This window comes from Hoplias malabaricus, chromosome 8 (genome assembly GCF_029633855.1).
Source record: "Hoplias malabaricus isolate fHopMal1 chromosome 8, fHopMal1.hap1, whole genome shotgun sequence".
Lineage (NCBI taxonomy): Eukaryota > Metazoa > Chordata > Actinopteri > Characiformes > Erythrinidae > Hoplias > Hoplias malabaricus.
In genome coordinates this window covers 39,604,894-39,619,898 of record NC_089807.1, presented here as the reverse complement: position 1 = coordinate 39,619,898, position 15,005 = coordinate 39,604,894, and positions in this window count along the sequence as shown.

Sequence of the window (15,005 nt, the reverse complement as noted above, 5' to 3'; positions counted from 1 at the left end):
GACTATCGCCCCATTCAGGGTGTGCTCCTGCCTTACACCCAGTGATTCTCGATAGGCTCTGGATAAATTGCTTACAGTAAATTAATTATTTAAAGTTTTATAAAATGTTTTGATCAATTATTCCCACCTTGAAAACCAGCAAATTTCGACCTTGTAAGTATGTTTCTACATGACATCAGCAAGCTCTAGTCTTAGGCAGTGTCTTAATCTTTCACTTTCCAGATGTGAAAAGATGAGGTGATAGGGATCTGATAGAAGTCAGTGAATAACCAGTGTTTTTATTTGTTGACTTGCTGCATATGGGCCCCAAGAGTTCACTCTAGCTTAAGTCAGAAAAGAAAATCTTCTGCAGCTTGTAGTGTTCCCTGCCCTCTCAATGTTTAATACGCTGCAGGAATCGTCGGAGGTGAACGGGTGAAGTGTCTTGTTGCGTGATCTGGACCATGTAAACATATTCAGGTAGAGCACCGACAAAAATGACAACAACAATCCTGCTCAGCGACCAAGCAGTGCACTGTGCATCCCTGAAGTGCTTTAAATCCTTCAGAGAGAAATCATAGGAAGCACAAGGTAAGGCCAAACTTTGTAAATGGTCATGCCTTTTTTTTTCACGACTCTTTCATTTATTGTCCTCTTCACAAACACCTGAAAAAAGGACAGCTGTCCTGAATGGAACGGTGGCAGAAAATGGATTTTAAATAGCAGCTAAACGGAATGAGAAGTGCTGAGTCATTACTGAGAGACTACTACTCCGTCACAGTGAATGGTTCTGTATGGCGTTTTTCACTCGCAAGGTTAACACTGACATGCTCTCAAAGCCCCGCTACCGAGCGTCCTCGGAGACTGACATAATCAAATGAAGATTTGTGAGAATGCGTGCAGATGTTATTATACAGGATCATAAGCAGGTTATTGCAACGCATTGAGTGTCTATCTGCCACTGCACCTGCCAGAGAAGATCGAAAAGGATATAACGGGTCACTCTGAATGAGTCAGCAAAATGAAGGGTCATTTCTGTTGGAAATGGAAAGTGTTAAAATGGATCTGATGGATTGAAAATTTAAGACTTCAGACAAAGACATATCCCAAGAAAGAGTGCAATTTTTCATTAAAAGTACATGGAATATGTACACCCATCAACTGTGCTGGCTACAGCAGACTCTTGCATAGATATTCTGGGGATGTCAAGGGCACAGCGTGGGGGAAAACAGTAATCTGAATATGAACAATGGAGATTATTGTATAATACAAAAATCACTGGTCTGCTTGTGCTACCACTGTTACATTCCTTTAGATCCTGAAGAACTCTGAACAACATGATACCCCTGGCAAGGCCTTGCACTTAACCTTCCTCTTGTGTTAGCTTCTTGTTACCATCTCTTATGTTAACGGGTCGGTTTTGACCCGTAAGATCCCCTAAAAACTGTTAATTATCAACCATTGTGTTTCTGAACTCTCCTTTAACTCTTGTACACTCTACAAAAGAAACACAAACTCTAAACTGACTGGGCCTTACATGTCTGGACATGTCTGTCTTTCCTTTTTTTGTGAAACAGACAAAGATAGAAGCCCCTAACTGAAGCTCAAGTGGTTGTAGGAGGAGCCAGCTGTAGGCTGTTGGTGTTGGTGTAGTTTAGAGTGTGTTTATGAGTCCAGATTTGGCACTTGTTTTTGTTTTCAGATTTAAAATTATACCTGAGTCGAAATTGACCCTAACAACAGAAAAGTTCCTGACAAAGTCCAAAAGTCTTGATGCAATAAACAAATTTATGGAGCACTTGTATGCATTTAAAACCTACAAAACGGGTCGGTCAAGACCCTAACACAAGAGATAGGTTAAGCAAGGGAACACTTCGCACATCATGGACCCTGAAACCAGCATAAAGTAAAGATGGGCTGGATTTTTGGTGTTGCATGTGTACCATCTCTTTGAACATATATATATTTATGTTTTCTTTCTTTCACATCAGGGACATTCATTCATTGTCTGTAAACACTTACCCAGTTCAGGATTGCGGTGGGTCTACCTGGAATTACTGGGCGCAAGGCAAGAACATACCCTGGAGGGGGCGCCAGTCCTTTACAAGGAGACACACACAAACACCTATGGACTCTTTTGATTTGCCAATCCACCTAGCAACGTGTGTTTTTGTCCCGTGGGAGGAAACCGGAGCACCCAGAGGAAACCCACATGGTCACAGGGAGAACACACCACACTCCTCACAGACAGTCACCCGGAGGAAACCCACGCAGACACAGGGAGAACTCACCACACTCCTCACAGACAGTCACCCGGAGGAAACCCACGCAGACACAGGGAGAACACACCACACTCCTCACAGACAGTCACCCAGAGCAGGACTCGAACACACAACCTCCAGGTCCCTGGAGCTGTGTGATTGCGACGGTTGCTGTACAACCGTGCCGCCCTACATCAGGAACAATTTATTTGAAACTATTTTTGTAGAGAACTTGCTTTTAGCGTTCAGTAAAAAAATGTAATAAAAAATATATTAATAAAAGTAGTTTTAAAGTTTTTCAAAGCACTTTTTACACGGTCATTGATTTATTAAGCTGTAGAACATTACTGAGAACTTAGTTTTTACGATGTGTATCAAGCGTATGAGAGAGTTTCATTATGTGCAGCGGATACTGACAAATTTATAGCTGGCAGTTAGGTTTAAATTTGTCTTTTTTCATGAGAGAGAGAGACAGAATTCATTCAGCGCTGTGCTTTTGTTACTCTCATTTTTTATATGAATACAGAAACTCTCAAATGCTAATGCATGTTTTTATATTGTTTAATTTGAGCATATTTCTTTTGTGTTTTAAGTTTGGTGTTAATAGGAAATACACATAAAAGTGAAAATATGAAACTAAATGTGATTTTTAGTGGATGCTGTCAATACTATTGGCCTGTTGTAAACTGAATGTGTCCAGTCTTCGTCTTTTTCACCCGTAACATTTGGAGGGTGCAGTAAACACTGCACATGCATCCACATCCCAGCTACACAAGTAGACCAGTTGTCCGTCCATGTGAACAACCAATTATTGAAAGAGAGAAAGAGAGAGAGAGAGAGAGAGAGAGAGAGAGAGAGAGAGTTAGTTTCATATGTAACCATAGTGTTGAGCTGATCCCCAGGCGGCAAAAAAAAGATTTGCATTACTGCCTAAGCAGGGATTTGAACCATTATCTCAGATAAGACGACACGATTGTAACTCTTATTGCTATGAACCTTTAAGGGCTCCTTCTAAGAGCTCCACAGATCCTGGCATAACCCTCTGCTTTTGAAATAGCAGAACATGGTTTTGCAAGCTCTTTGATATTTACTGCCAGTTACTGTGTTTGTCAGTGGGATTTCCAGCGCTGTAGTGATGCACGCATCCATCACAGGATCACAGTGAAATCCCCACAAGTGGCAGAAGACGCCCCTAAAAGCAGTAGAGCTGACACTCGAGCTGTATTCCCTGAGCCAGGCCTCAAAGAAATTGACCTTGAACAATAATTAAATGAAAGACAGTTATTAAAATGCTGACCAAAGGCCATTTGTACATTCTGAGGACAAAAGACCATGGCCTTAAGCCCTCCCTGGGGTCTATCTGTGTCTGATGCACCAGTTTTTATTTGCGTGGGGGCTCTTCGCTGGTGTGCGTGGATCAGACAAAGCAGTGCAGCTGGAGTTTTTAAAAACTGTGCCCACTCATTTACCTTGTTGGTACAAAGTCAGTGACAGAGGCTCATCTTTTCCTGCAGTTTCTCTTCATCAGTGGTCACAGGACACTGTTGAACAGATCATTATTATTAATAAATTAATTATTATTATTAATCAATGTTTAATAACACTTTTTATAAGGGTTAATGGACCCATAAGGAAGGGACCGCACAGCTGCTGAAGCCTTTGGGAACTTTCTGTAGACAATGGGAGCTCTGCTGGAGAACTCTATTTCTCATTATTTCCTCCTTGCTCGCTCTCTGTCTCTTTAACTCACAGACTCACGGTGTCACTCTGTTTGTTGTTTCCTCTCTCTCTCTCTCTCTCTCTCTCTCTCTCTCTCTCTCTCTCTCTCTCTCTCTCTCTCTCTCACTCTCTCCTGCAGTGCGGCAGTGGCAGTGGAGAAAGGCTCTGATTTCTTATTCCTCCGTACAGGAGACGCTTCATTCTGCCTGCATACAAGAGCAGCTGGATGAAAACATTACTGCATAATGCTGGAGCTGCTGTTCTTCCACAAAACTCCAAGAGTGTGGGGCAGCTGTCTGTAAGCACGACAAATGATGTGGACCGGGAACATCCAGGTTTATTGGATCAAACTCTGTTCCTGCCTGTCGTTCTGCTTTCTCCCATCTTATACACTCTGCAAAAATCCCAGAAACACGACATGCCCTCAATTTCACAAACAAGTGAGCCTGAGTTCCATATGTGAGCATGACTTTGCTTTTTTCCTCCAGTCTCTGCAATCACAGAAGGCATGCTCCAATGCCACAGACTGGGGTGAATCTTTGTAATTACCCTAGTAACGACCGACATTAAATCTGCATTTGAGTACTATTCATTACCATCTTTAAAGTGTTGTGTTTGGCGGTTTATTATTTCAGGATTTTTTTTTTTTGCCAGTCAATAGCCAGGTGTTACCTTGATGGTGATTCATTCAATCATTCATTCATTCATTCATTCATTATCTGTAAGCACTTATCCAGTTCAGGGTCGCGGTGGGTCCAGAGCCTACCTGGAATCATTGGGCGCAAGGCGTGAATACACCCTGGAGGGCGCTCTGGATGGTGATTTTTAATATAGTCGACTTGGTTCTAGGTATTATACACAGGTACATTTTGCACAGGGCAGCATCAGGTGGTGTCACTGCTACAAAGCTCTAGAGGCCTTGGGTTAGGGAGAAATCTGGTGTGTTCTCCTCATATCTATGTGAGATGAACACACAGGTGTGTGTGAGTGACTGGTTGAGTGTTTGATGCCCTGTGATGGAGTGCCTGTCCAAAATGTGTTCATTTCTTGTGCCCAGACCCACCATGGCTCTTGACCCTGATCAGTATGAAGTGGTTACAGAAAATGAATGAATGACTGGCTGAAATGGATGGATGTGGATGGAAACAATCAAAGAGATAATGAATGAGGCATTAAAACCCAAAATGAAGATTTGAGGTTCTGGAGAAACACTATACATGTGATCAACGGGTGTCAGAATGGACTAGACGACATTTGATAATAATAATAATAATGAAAGTCGCCCTGTGAAGGACTGGCGCCCCCTCCAGGGTGTGTTCCCGCCTTGTGCCCGATGATTCCAGGTAGGCTCTGGACCCACCGCGACCCTGAACTGGATAAGGGTTACAGATAATGAATGAATGAATGAATGTTAACCATAAGTAGTGGCAGTCATCAGAGGAAATTGAGTGCAGCAGGGATAAGAGTGGACGCTGTTCACTGCCAAGTACAATCAATAATTCCATAACAGTCATGGATAACAAACACTGTAGTGTATAACTTAGGTGCATAATACAATTTTAATCAGTCAGTTCAAACACTTAGTAACAAAGTAAAGCACTTTAAGACCATGTCTGAAATATTCCATTTCGGAACCCCAAACCCCATCTGACCAGCCTAACAAAGTAGAAGCGGCTTCAATTTCATGCCTGTCCAGACCTTCAACTAACTCCACAGTCTGTGGAGCCAACAGCACCTGGAATAGATCATTAAGCGCTCTCTCTCACTCTCGCCTATCTGATTTAATGGCTGCTTGGGTTGGTTAACAATAATCAAGTTGTAGCCCACTGCCAGAAATAAATCATGAGTGGGTTCTCCTCAGGGCAGGAGGAATGAGACAAATTAATAACATTGGAGTAACATGTGGGGCTGGGAATTTACAATCGATATGAAGGCAGTGTTCGTTGTGAGAATATTTAAACTCCCACATGTCCACAGTTTCCTCACATGGCCATTGGCTTCGCTGGGGATTTACTGAATCCTATGAATCCAAACAGTTTTCCTACTGAAAGTGCACAGTACAATAAAGTATCAATGCATTAGTTGATGTTTGTCATCCTCAACTGTCAAATGGTTCATTTACCATGGAAGTCATTTGAAAGATTCAGAACCAGCTTTAACCAGAGAACACCATCCATCATGTATTTCGTTTCTGAACTGACTTTATTCAATTTGTTTTTTTTGGAGTAGATAAGTTTTATTTTTTAGGTTTTCCGGATGTGGAGTTCACACGGTATTTAACCCATTTACACTACAGCTTGTGATTTTTAGCATTTCCGAGCTTTGACAGAACTGACTGTGGACTGTGACACTTCCTTAAGGACCCGATGCACAGAGAACCAAAATGAGGCAATCCAGAGCTCCAAGGCACTTGCTAGAGTGTTAAAATACTGAAACGAGCGGAATAAAACTTGCAGAGTGCTGATTGGCTAGAGAGACTTGTCAATGATGATGAAATGCAGACCTCCAGCACAAAATCTCCAAGCTGCAGTAGAAATCACATTTGTTTTCATTTGACTCACAACAGAAGCTCGTAAAAAATGATGCCGTGGTCTTTAAAAGAGATTCAAAAGCTCCTTGGATCAGTGACGAAAAGAATCCAGCGAAAGTGAAAGAAAGGAAAAGAAAAACTCAGTCCCAAAACACATGGTGAATACATTCATTCATTCATTATCTGTAACCCTTATCCAATTCAGGGTCGCGGTGAGTCTGGAGTCTACCTGGAATCATTGGGCGCAAGGCGGGAATACACCCTGGAGGGGGCGCCAGTCCTTCACAGGGCAACACACACACACACTTTTGAGTCACCAATTCACCTACCAACGTGTGTTTTCGGACTGTGGGAGGAAACCGGAGCACCCGGAGGAAACCCATGCAGACACAGGGAGAACACACCACACTCCTCACAGACAGTCATCCGAAGCGGAAATCGAACCCACAACCTCCAGGTCCCTGGAGCTGTGTGAATGCGACACTACCTGCTGCACCACCGTGCCGCCATGGTGAATACACAAGACTTCAAATTACCGCCACCATTTTGGAAGATTTCAAAGATTGCGGCTGATGGTGTTTTGCGGCAACACTGGCTACATTTCAGTGGAGAGGTGTGCTAGGTATAGTGTGAAATTTCATATGCATTGCTGCACTAAATCACTTTAAAAAAGTTTCGGTTTTAACAAAACATGCAGCTTATTGATTATTTCGTTGCTCATGATGTCCCTGATAAACTCAATAAAAGGTAACTGTGACAAACACTGATACTGTTTTTCTCAAAACAACAAATTATCATCAAATTTCCTGACCCTAGTGGCACAGCTACCACAATGACCTTTTGACCTCTGTGTGAGAAGCTAACATTATACACTCAGGCATCTATTCTTCAAAACAATAACTCAGTAACAAACAGTCGTCTATTCAAGCTTACTCACTAAAGCCTATTGTGTGTAAACGTAAAGCTGAAACGTTGAACAAGTTCATTGGTTCAAGGCAGTTCAGTTGCTGCTGGAGTGTTTGTGGAATTGTGCACTGCAGATTGTTATAAAAGGTTGTACATTAAAACCCCTTTGTGTGGACAACAATGGAAGCAATCTGGCAAAGAGTAGTTTAGAGCGGTATTCCCACTGTGTGCCTTACACGTAAGGGGTGTCTTATACTGCAATCAGTTAAATGCACTGAATAAACAGTCAAGCTTCATAGACAAGCATATACACAGACCTGAATGGAGAGGAGATGAGAGAGAATGAGGAATGGCCCAATATATTTTATGTTCTTAGAGAGTCGGGATTGTGTTGCTGTGTCGCATCTTTATTTAGTACAGTGTCCCTGTCACTGCACCTTGGCGTTGGGAACAACAAAGACCACTGGGATATGTGAGATATGACTGCCAATAAAAAGTATGAGTAATAATCTGCTTGTTTTAGTGTTTCTTGTTGAAATTATTAATCAAATTAATTTAAAAAATGGAAATTTCCTTCTCTCGTTTTTTTCTTTGTTATTCGTGTACATTTGCCATTTGTTCTTATTATTGGTATGGGTCGTCTGAGGATCACTCTTAATTGTTCTAAATCTAATTGTAATCTGTAATCATTTTTGTGTCCTTTCAAAAATTAATAAAAAAAGAAAAAGGTATTATGTTTCATATATGTTTTTTGTTTATGTTTTTTGACAGAATCAGAAAATATTTGTGCTTTTATTATATCACACAATGCCAAGATAATAAAAGCGCAGCCCACATTTCCTGAAACCAAACAAGTTATGTGTTTTAAAAAATTATTTTTAATCATTTTTAAACATTTAATAAATAATTGTTTCATAATTAAATAATAAAAAAAAATGTACTACATACTGTCAGACTAAATAAAAATATCATATACTGGTACTTGGGCGGAACGGTGGTGCAGCAGGTAGTGTTACAGTCACACAGCTCCAGGGACCTGGAGGTTGTGGGTTCTATTCCCGCTCCGGGTGACTGTCTGTGAGGAGCGTGGTGTGTTCTCCCTGTGTCTGCGTGGGTTTCCTCCGGGTGACTGTCTGTGAGGAGTGTGGTGTGTTCTCCCTGTGTCTGCGTGGGTTTCCTCCAGGTGACTGTCTGTGAGGAGTGTGGTGTGTTCTCCCTGTGTCTGCGTGGGTGTCCTCCGGGTGACTGTCTGTGAGGAGTGTGGTGTGTTCTCCCTGTGTCTGCGTGGGTTTCCTCCGGGTGACTGTCTGTTAAGAGTGTGGTGTGTTCTCCCTGTGTCTGCGTGGGTTTCCTCCGGGTGACTGTCTGTGAGGAGTGTGGTGTGTTCTTCCTGTGTCTGCGTGGGTTTCCTCCAGGTGACTGTCTGTGAGGAGTGTGATGTGTTCTCCCTGTGTCTGCGTGGGTTTCCTCCGGGTGACTGTCTGTGAGGAGTGTGGTGTGTTCTCCCTGTGTCTGCGTGGGTTTCCTCCGGGTGACTGTCTGTGAGGAGTGTGGTGTGTTCTCCCTGTGTCTGCGTGGGTTTCCTCCGGGTGACTGTCTGTGAGGAGTGTGGTGTGTTCTCCCTGTGTCTGCGTGGGTTTCCTCCGGGTGACTGTCTGTGAGGAGTGTGGTGTGTTCTCCCTGTGTCTGCGTGGGTTTCCTCCGGGTGCTCCGGTTTTCTGTTGGTAGGTGGATTGGCGACTCAAAAGTGTCTGTAGGTGTGAGTGTGTGAGTGACTGTGTGTGTCTGTGTTGCCCTGTGAAGGACTGTCGCCCCCTCCAGGGTGTATTCCTGCCTTGCGCCCAATGATTCCAGGTAGGCTGTGGACCCACCGTGACCCTGAACTGGATAAGCACTTACAGATAATGAATGAATGAATGAATATACAGGTACTTTGTAAATGTCCCTTCAAAGCTACAGCCGTGGCCTTAACGACCAGAGTCGTTACATTCTCCTCTCCAGGAGGAAGGCTGAACATCTGTCTATTTTATAATATCACTGTTTTAAATTTTTTTTAAAAATGTAATTTAATCTGGAGTTGAAATTGGTGTTGATTTATGATATTAATTGCACTTCTAAATCTCTAATAAGAATAATATATGGTAATAGTACTATGATAAACCATTAAAGGGGCCGCACCAGTGACGGTGAAAAGTTCCCCCACAGAGATTTTTTTCTGAGATTGCACATATATCTTAAACCATAGTGTGGATATTTCTTTAGTCCATCAGTCTTCTCCAATACATTGGTAGTGTTAGTGTGGGAAACAGCTGAAAAAATAGGAGACACTGTTACACTGGGGCCAGGCTATTGTACAGCTCTGGGATTGGCCACACATTTGCCTAAGACTCCACTGCAGGTCTGAGTTATGTTTTTTTTGGGAAAGAATTTTCACTTGAGTCATAGTTTCTCCCAAAAGCTGGAGAGAAATTAACTTCTCTCTGTCCCTATATGTTCAGTTACAGTGACCCCTGGGGAAAAGAGAGCTGAGAAACAGAGTGGTCCAACAAGGGGAGGGGAAAGAATAAGTCAATGTGTAAGAGAAGGCAAGGAGGGGATAGGAGTGGAGGGGTGGGAAAGTGTGTGTTTTTTGTTGTGTGGAGAGAATCATCCTGCTTGTTTTCAATCAGAGGAAAAGTACACTGTTCCTCCTCTCCATCTCTTCGGAGCTCCCTGCAGGCTCAGGCTGAGGGAAAAATCCCATTACTCTTCAAACAGCCTCGCGCCATCAAATGATACTCCAGCTCGGCCAATTACGGCTCTCAAAGCTGACCCTAGGTAACGTGGGCTGAATCGGGATGTGTGTGTGTGTGTGTGTGTGTGTGTGTGTGTGGTGATCCAACGGGCCTGCCAGCAAAAACGCTTATTTAAAGATGATTTGATATGATTGTGTTGGGATGGAAGACAGGACAAGAATTGGGAATTGGGGGGAAGATTGAAAAATTGAGAAAAGGAGACAGACTTTATTCAGCTGCTGTTTCGGAAATCCTCAACACAGCAGGGGCACAGCATAAGACCCTGGGGGTCAGATAAAACGCTGCAGTAAAAAGCCATTCACACTGTAAGTAGAAGAGTTTTCTGTAACAAACTTAAATTGATCCAAAAAACTGTCCTATAAAAAGAAGCACTGGGCTTAAAGTCTTTGTGAGTACCATTCGTTTACCAGAAGGTGCATTTAAACACCACTTCATCACGTAGAGCATTGAAAAACGGAAAAGCAGAGATAAATTTAAGATCTGATAAAATGCAATTAAACGACAAAGTGTATAAGCACGCATTTTATTTTTAATTATATGTAGACAGCTCTTCAGCGAGTGATTCCCACTAGTTAAAGTCGCACACATCGCTGACACGTTTCCAACTGTGTAATTGTTTTTTAACAACAAATTTGTGCCTCCTCTTAGACATTCAGTCACTCCTCTTAGGGCGACAGTCCTTCACAGGGCAACACACACACATTCACTCACACCTATGGACACTTTTGAGTCGCCAATCCACCTACTAATGTGTGTTTTTGGACTGTGGGAGGAAACCAGAGCACCTGGAGGAATCCCACGCAGACACAGGGAGAACACACCACACTCCTCACAGACAGTCACCCGGAGGAATCCCACACAGACACAGGGAGAACACACCACACTCCTCGCAGACAGTCACCGGGAGGAAACCCACACAGACACAGGAAGAACACACCACACTCCTCACAGACAGTCACCCGGAGGAAACCCACGCAGACACAGGGAGAACACACCACACTCCTCACAGACAGTCACCCGGAGCGGGAATCAAACCCACAACCTCCAGGGCCCTGGAGCTGTGTGACTGCGACACTACCTGCTGCGCCACCGTACCGCCCTCCTCTTAGGCAGTAAACACACAAACATAGTAGCGTACTAGGAGCAGTGAGCACACACCACTAGGAGCTGCAGGCAACTATCTCAGCACCAGGGTGCGGTGGGAGAATACAGGCCTTGCTCAAGGGATACTACGCTGTGGATTTTGAAGGATTAAATATTTCTGTTCATTCACTTCCCCCACCCCTAATTTTCCCACCCGTGTAGAGGATCAAAGGTGACCCTTTGGTCCAAAGCCTACTTCTAACCCACTTTTAACAGCTTCCTCAAAATTTAAACCACCGGTAATCAAAGATGGCTGACAGGGTTGGAACTGTCGCCAGTGAGAGAGAGTGAGAAAAGCATGCCGCAGATCAGGATAAGGTGGAATAATGAAGCGAACGCTCTAGACCTCTGGAGTATCCTCATATCCCCAATTTCTGGTGTAACACCTTCCCAGATTAGTAGAGTCTGTTACTGCAGCAAGGAAAGCAAAGCTAATGCCAGCAACTGTAAATATGGGTTACAGAGTGTACTACATCTATTAGAGATATAATTCAAGGGTTTCTAATAAAGTGGGCAGTGAGTGGATGTACAAGGTGTATATGTTTTTAATGAAGTGAAGTCTGAATGAACATTTAGGATGTTTAAGAGTCCAAAAGCATCTTTAATACCAGTCCGAGGCTGCCCATGCCACCGGTTCAAGTAATGTAATTAGCTGCATCCCTTAGAGTAGCACTTAGTCAGATAAGAGTAATGAAATAATTACTCTCCAACTGGATAGTGGAGTTATCTCAAACTGGCCGGACACACCAGTGGCCTTCAGCACAGCCTGGTCTCAACGTGAATTCACACATACGTCTAAACACATACAGGTCCTTTCCCAGGATTTGTCCAGTGTGTATGAAATATGGTTCCAACTTTGCAGAAGCACACATACGCAACATGAAAAATCAGCCTTAACACTGAACCTGCCACTAAACCATTACAATAATTATAACCTGAAGAATAACTCTTAATCTTAATCTTAATGGAACATTAGGTAGCATTTTACCTCAAAATTACAGCTTCAACTGGTCTGTAACAGGGAAAACAGCTTTTGTTGTTGCTACTCCAGATTCAGCACTGCAGAAACTACGCTGTGTATCTTCTGGAGGAGGGTCAGAAACTGACCCCTCCCTCCTCTCCCCTTAAATTACTGCTTTGTATAAAGGGAATTACGTTCTGCGACTGTAGGGGGAAGCCAAGAGCAAAATGATCAAATCTCACCTAGTGTTCCTTTAATCTGACACTAATGAGCTTTTCCAAAGTATGGTACTTACTTTACTTGGCTCTACACACTTTATGGTCCACTGGTTTTCCACTACAGTGGTTTGCACACAGAAATGTACCTACTGATGTTGCAAAACACAGTCACTAACAGGAACCATGAGCTCTGGAAACCACCATAACAGCAGCAGTAATGTTAAGTGATGCATACTCATTGTGCATTCATGTGTTGTTGATTTTTGTGACTGAACCCAGCTCTGCGAATCAGTTCAGTAGAGTTTTTCCCACTCCTCCTTGCACTGGCCGCCAATCCGAGAAGCGTTTGAACCTCTTCAAATGACCACAGCATCATTTTACAAGTAGCTGTTGTGTGTCAAAAGAAAACAGATGTTATCTCTGCTGTAGCTTGGAGATTTTACAAATGACTAGTTTGCGCTGGAGGTCTGAATTTTGTTGGGATTGACAAGTCTCTCAGGAAAATCAGTGCTCTGCAATCTTTCATATGGTATAGTCCCTACTTGGCTCACTTGGAACTCACTTGGTGTGAGCTGGATTTAAAAAAGACCCCAGGTACAAGGACCAGTTACCATTTGCCTAAAGAAATTCAGAAAACAGGGCGTCACGGTGGCGCAGCAGGTAGTGTCGCAGTCACACAGCTCCAGGGACCTGGAGGTTGTGGGTTCGATTCCCACTTCGGGTGACTGTCTGTGAGGGGTTTGGTGTGTTCTCCCCGTGTCCACGTGGGTTTCCTCCGGGTGCTCCGGTTTCCTCCCACAGTCCAAAAACATACATTGGTAGGTGGATTGGCGAAAGTGTGAGTCAATGTGTGTCTGTGTTGCCCTGTGAAGGACTGGCGCCCCCTCCAGGGTGTATTCCTGCCTTGCGCCCAATGATTCCAGGTAGGCACTGGACCCACCGCGACCCTGAAATGGATAAGCGCTTACAGATAATGAATGAATGAATGAAAAATTCAGAAAACAGAGAAGGGCCAAGTCAAGAACAGAGATGTTGTATGGATTTAGTGAAACTGCACCAACTGTGGATGGGACATCGGTTGATGATCATAAATTAACTACCAGTCATAACCAATCATAGCGTACAGATGTAAATATCTGGGCTACTACTGTTAATCGTATATGTTCTGATTTTTCGAGATTGTGTTATTCAGTAAAAGCTCCTGGGAAAACATTGATTAAAACCCACTTGCAAAAGAAAACAGCCATTACTTCAACTGCTACAAGAGTATTTTGGAGGAGTTTTAACACAAAGCGATCGAGCGAGGATTCAGGTCAGTTCAGCAGCAGACCCACTCTTCTCTGCTGTCTCGCGCCATGAATTCCTGGCAGCCCGCTTGCCCTCCAATTAAAATGTGAATGCTAATTCCTTCAATCCCTCGGCAATCAGCGCCACTCTGAATTTCACACATGAGGGACGCTTTACATATCTTTCCCCATGCGCTGAGATTTCAAGGCCATCTTCAGCCCTCTTCCCCCTCGTCTTCTGCTTTCCCGGCTGACGCTCTTAATGGGAAGCGGTCTTCTGGGATTGCGACACACTACTGTAACGTGTGTGTGTGTGTAAGGGGACAGGTTAAAAAAAGAAAAGCTACAAACTCTTTCTGACAAACTCGTCTTCAGTAGGAGCTGAAGCGTGCTTGAGCTTTGGTTGGTTGCTCTGAAGCAGCTCATGAAAGACTAAAGCTCTACACACTCTTCACAATGGCGCTTAAACACAGCTCTGCAGCTACAATTATTCTGAGTGCTGATCCGGTGGCCTGAACCAGACGCACTAGACCAGGCTGGCATTAGTTGTTAAGTGAAGAAATGGACTTTTAAAAAGACACGTCAGAAGGGCAGTGCTCTCATTACATGTTAACCATGACATTTGGTCCAAGTTATTCCTGGACTGTATCTAACACTGAAGAACATTCATACGTCCTCCGTTATAGGACAGCACTCAGGGGCTGGGTTCATAAGAATCTATACAGACTCTTAGACAACAACTTCAAACATAAAAAATATATATTTTTTTTTTTTTCATTTTTAGAGTTATTTAGTAACAGGATTTTGTTATGATACCTTTTACCGAACTTATTATTATAGGGTTAAAGCATCTTAATGAAACATCTATGACTTGCTTTCGTCAAAATACCACAAGTATCAAACACCACAGCAGTGTTCTCCCCCTGTCTAAACAGCCCTGTTCAGAACAACCGGTCTCAGTGTCTGTTCCTTTAAATGAGAATGAGCCACTGTTCACCTCCACCCAGAGTGCACAGCAGTAAAGAGCGAGGAGCAGTTTTTAGCTGTTTTTGCTCATTTCTTTTTTAATTCCATTCTCATTTTTTGTCGTTTTTACTCAGTGCTCTTATTTCTACTCACATTAAAGTCTCTGCACATGACGTCAAAATCACAACATCTTGTTTTATGTTATGTTTTGTGATTTAGGCAGTGCACAGAAACTGACAGG